We start from the raw sequence: 5,584 nt of genomic DNA, 5'->3' as shown, positions 1-5,584 counted from the left end.
TGGACATTAGTACGATGTCGGACCTAGAGTTCAGAATCATGACTTTAAAGATACTAGCTGGGCTTGAAAAAAGTGTGGAAGTTATTAGAGAAACCCTTTCTGGAGAAATAAAAGAACTAAAATCTAACCAAGTCAAAATCAAAAGGCTATTAATGAGGTGCAATCAAAAATGGGGGCACTAACTGCTAGGATAAATTAGGCAGAAGACACAATCAGCGATATAGAAGACCAAACGATGGAAAATAAAGAGGCTGAGAAAAAGAGAGATAAACAACTACAGGATCACGAGGGCAAAATTCGAGAGACAAGCGATACGATAAGACAAAACAAAATTAGAATAATTGGGATCCCAGAAGAAGAAGAAAGAGAGAGAGGGGCAGAAGGTATATTGGAGCAAATAATAGCAGAGAACTTCCCTAATGTGAGGAAGGAAACAGGCATCAAAATCCAGGAGGCACAGAGAACCCCTCCCAAAATCAATAAAAATAGGTCAACACCCCGACATCTAATAGTAAAACTTACGAGTCTCAGAGACAAAGAGAAAATCCTGAAAGCAGCTCAGGAGAAGAGATATGTAACCTACAATGGTAGAAACATTAGATTGGCAACAGACCCATCCACAGAGACCTGGCAGGCCAGAAAGGACTGGCATGATATCCTCAGATATGAGGATATCTGATCCTCAGAAAAATATGCAGCCAAGAATACTATATCAAGCTAGGCTGTCATTGAAAATAGAAGGAGAGATAAAAAGCTTCCAGAACAAACAAAAACTAAAGGAATTTGCAAACACAAAACCAGCCCTACAAGAAATATTGAAAGAGGTCCTCTAGGCAAAGAGAGAGCCTAAAAGCAGCATAGATCCAAAAGGAACACAGACAATATACAGTCACAGTCACCTTACAGGCAATACAATGGCACTAAATTCATACCTTTCAATAGTTACCCTGAATGGGCTAAATGCCCCAATCAAAAGACACAGGCTATCAGATTGGATTAAAAAACAAGATACATCAATATGCTGTCTGCAAGAGACTCATTTTAGACCCAAAGACACCCCCCGATTGAAAGTGAGGGGGTGGAAAACCATTTACCATGCTAATGGACACCAAAAGAATGCTGGGGTGGCAATCTTTGTATCAGACGAATTAGATTTTAAAACAAAGACTGTAATGAGAGATGAAGAAGACACTATATCCTACTTAAAGGGTTTATCCAACAAGAAGATCTAACAATTGTAAATATCTATGCCCCTAACGTGGCAGCAGCCAAACATATAAGCCAATTAATAACAAAAGCAAAGAAACACATTGACAACAATACAATAAGAGAGGGGGACTTTAACACCCCCTCACTGGAAAGGACAGATCATCTAAGCTAATGATCAACAAGGAAATAAAGACTTTAAATGAAACACTGGACCAAATGGACTTTACAGATATATTCAGAACATTCCATCCCAAAGCAACAGAATACACATTCTTCTCTAGTGCCCATGGAACATTCGCCAGAATTGATCACATCCTAGGTCACAAATCAGGTCTCAACCAGTACCAAAAGATTGGGATTATTCCCTGCATATTTTCAGACCACAATACTTTGAAACTAGAACTCAGTCACAAGAGGAAAGTCGAAAAAACTCAAATACATGGAGGCTAAAGAGCATCCTACTGAAGAATGAATGGGTCAACCAGGAAATTAAAGAAGAATTAAAAAATTCATGGAAACCAATGAAAATGAAAACACAACTGTTCACAATCTTTGCGATACAGCAAAGGCAGTCCTAAAAGGAAAGTATATGGCCATACAAGCCTTTCTCAAGAAACAAGAGAGGTCTCAAATACACAACCTAACCCTACACCTAAAAGACCTGGAGAAAGAACAGCAAATAGAGCCTAAACCCAGCAGGAGAAGAGAAATAAGATGGATCAGAGCAGAAATCAATGAAATAGAAACCAAAAGAACAGTAGAACAGATCAACAAAACTAGGAGCTGGTTCTTTGAAAGAATTAACAAGATTGATAAACCCCTGGCCAGACTTATCAAAAAGAAGAGAAAGGACCCAAATCAACAAAATCATGCACGAAAGAGGAGAGTTCACAACCAACACCAAAGAAATACAAACCATTATAAGAACATATTATGAGCAACTCTATGCCAGCAAATTAGATAACCTGGAAGAAATGGGTGCATTCCTAGAGATGTATCAACTACCAAAATTGAACCAGGAAGAACTAGAAAACCTGAACAGACCTATAACCACTAAGGAAATTGAAGCAGTCATCAAAAATCTCCCAACAAACAAAAGCCCAGAGCCAGATGGCTTCCCAAGGGAATTCTATCAGTCATTTCAAGAACAATTAATACCTATTCTCCTGAAACTGTTCCAAAAAATAGAAATGGAAGGAAAACTTCCAAACTCATTTTATGAGGCCACCATTACCTTGATCTCAAAACCAGACAAAGACCCCATCAGAAAGGAGAAATACAGACCAATATCCTTGATGAACATGGATGCAAAAATTCTCACCAAAATACTAGCCAATAGGATCCAACAGTACATTAAAAGGATTATTCACCATGACCAAGTGGGATTTATCCCTGGGCTGCAAGGCTGGTTCAACATCCACAAATCAATCAACGTGATACAATACATTAACAAAAGAAAGAACAAGAATCATATGATCCTCTCAAGAGATGCAGAAAAAGCATTTGACAAAGTACAGCATCCTTTCTTGATCAAAACTCTTCAGAGTATAGGGATAGAGGGTACCTACCTCAATATCATAAAAGCCATCTATGAAAAACCTACAGCGAATATCATTCTCAATGGGGTAAAGCTGAGAGCTTTCTCCCTAAGGTCAGGAACGTGGCAGGGATGTCCACTCTCATCCCTGCTATTCAACATAGTATTGGAAGTCCTAGCCACAGCAATCAGACAACAAAAAGAAATCAAAGGCATCCAAATCGGCAAAGAGGAAGTCAAACTCTCACTCTTTGCAGATGATATGATACTTTATGTGGAAAACCCAAAAGACTCCACCCCAAAACTGCTAGAACTCATACAGGAATTCAGTAAAGTAGCAGGCTATAAAATCAATGCACAGAAATCAGTGGCATTCCTATACACCAACAACGAGACAGAAGAGAGACGAATCAAGGAGTCAATCCCATTTACAATTGCACCCCAAACCATAAGATACCTAGGAATAAATTTAACCAAAGAGGCAAAGGATCTGTACTCAGAAAACTATAAAAGACTCATGAAAGAAATTAAAGAAGACACAAAGAAATGGAGAAACGTTCCATGCTCATGGATTGGAATAACAAATATTGTGAAGGTGTCAGTGGTACCTAGAGCAATCTACACGTTCAATGCAATCCCCATCAAAATACCATCCACCTTTTTCAAAGAATGGGGCAAATAATCCTAAAATTTGTATGGAACCAGAAGAGACCCCGAATAGCTAGAGGAATCTTGAAAAAGAAAAGCAAAGCTGGCGGCATCACAATTCCAGACTTCCAGCTCTATGACAAAGCTGTCCTCATCACGACAGTATGGTACTGGCACAAAAACAGACACATAGATCAATGGAACAGAATCGAGAGCCCAGAAATGGACCCTCAACTCTATGGTCAACTCATCTTTGACAAAGCAGGAAAGAATGTCCAATGGCAAAAAGACAGTCTCTTCAACAAATGGTGTTGGGAAAATTGGACAGCCACATGCAGAAGAATGAAACTGGACCATTTCCTTACACCACACACAAAATTAGACTCCAAATGGTTGAAAGATCTAAACGTGAGACAGGAGTCCATCAAAATCCTAAAGGAGAACACAGGCAGCAACCTCTTCGACCTCAGCCACAGCAACTTCTTCCTAGAAACATCGCCAAAGGCAAGGGAAGCAAGGGCAAAAATGAACTATTGGGATTTCATCAAGATCAAAAGTTTTTGCACAGCAAAAGAAACAGTCCACAAAACCGAAAGACAACCGACAGAATGGGAGAAAATATTTGCAAATGACATATCAGATAAAGGGCTAGTATCCAAAATCTATAAAGAACTTATCAAACTCAACACCCAAAGAACAAATAATCCAATCAAGAAATGGGCAGAAGACATGAACAGACATTTTTCCAAAGAAGACATCCAAATGGCCAACAAACGCGTGAAAAAGTGCTCAACATCGCTCAGCATCAGGGAAATCCAAATCAAAACCTCAATGAGATACCACCTCACACCCGTCAGAATGGCTAAAATTAACAAGTCAGGAAACGACAGATGTTGGCGGGGATGCGGAGAAAGGGGAACCCTCCTACACTCTTGGTGGGAATGCAAGCTGGTGCAACCACTCTGGAAAACAGTATGGAGGTTCCTCAAACAGTTGAAAATAGAGCTACCATCCAATCCAGCAATTGCACTCCTGGGTATTTACCCCAAAGATACAAATGTAGGGACCTGAAGGGGTACGTGCACCCCAATGTTTATAGCAGCAATGTCCACAATAGCCAAACTGTGGAAAGAGCCAAGATGCCCATCGACAGATGAATGGATAAAGAAGAAGTGGTATATATACACAATGGAATATTATGCAGCCATCAAAAGGAATGAGATCTTGCCATTTGCAACGACGTGGATGGTACTGGAGGGTGTTATGCTGAGTGAAATAAGTCAATCAGAGAAAGACATGTATCATATGACCTCACTGATGTGAGGAATTCTTAATCTCAGGAAACAAACTGAGGGTTACTGGAGTGGTGGGGGGTGGGAGGGATGGGGTGGCTGGGTGATAGACATTGGGGAGGGTATGTGCTATGGTGAGCGCTGTGAATTGTACAAGACTGATGAATCACGGATCTGTACTTCTGACACAAATAATGCAATACATCTTAAGAAAAAAAGAAGAACAAGATAGCAGGAGAGGACGAATGAAGGGGAGTAAGTCGGAGGGGGAGACAAACCATTAGAGACGATGGACTCTGAAAAACAAACTGAGGGTTCTAGAGGGCAGAGGGGTGAGGAGATGGGTTAGCCTGGTGATGGGTATTAAAGAGGGCACATTCTGCGTGGAGCACTGGGTGTTATGCACAAACAATGAATCATGGAACACTACATCCAAAACTAATGATGTAATGTATGGTGATTAACATAGCAATAAAAAAATTATTAAAAAAAAAAGAACTACTTAGTCAATCTTTCCATAACAAGAACCATGACCATACAGAGAAAAAAATCTCAAAGGAAGATCAAAACCAATTTTATTTAAATTTTCATAGACTAGGAGAGATTTGGTTCTTTCAAAGCAAAATAAGTAGAAATTGGGATATCTATCAAAATTTGGATGAGATGTTTTGTGAGAGACTTTCCGCTGTGTGGATCCTAAAAATGACACATTCTGGCCCCTTTGTATTTTATTACAGACCGTGCTCTTGTCTCCATCATCTTTGATACTCCCATGTAATGAGATGAGTTTTGAGGTAGGATAAAATAAGCATCTTGTCTTTATATGAAGACTTTTTAATTATTCTTAGAGAAGGATCTATAGTTTTAATGAAATCAGATAAGCACAGAGGAGAGCAAT

The sequence above is a fragment of the Callorhinus ursinus genome, unplaced genomic scaffold, assembly GCF_003265705.2.
Source record: "Callorhinus ursinus isolate GAN/ISIS: 27379988/994484 unplaced genomic scaffold, GSC_fseal_2.0 scaffold19, whole genome shotgun sequence".
Classification (NCBI taxonomy): domain Eukaryota; kingdom Metazoa; phylum Chordata; class Mammalia; order Carnivora; family Otariidae; genus Callorhinus; species Callorhinus ursinus.
This window is presented reverse-complemented; position numbering follows the sequence as displayed.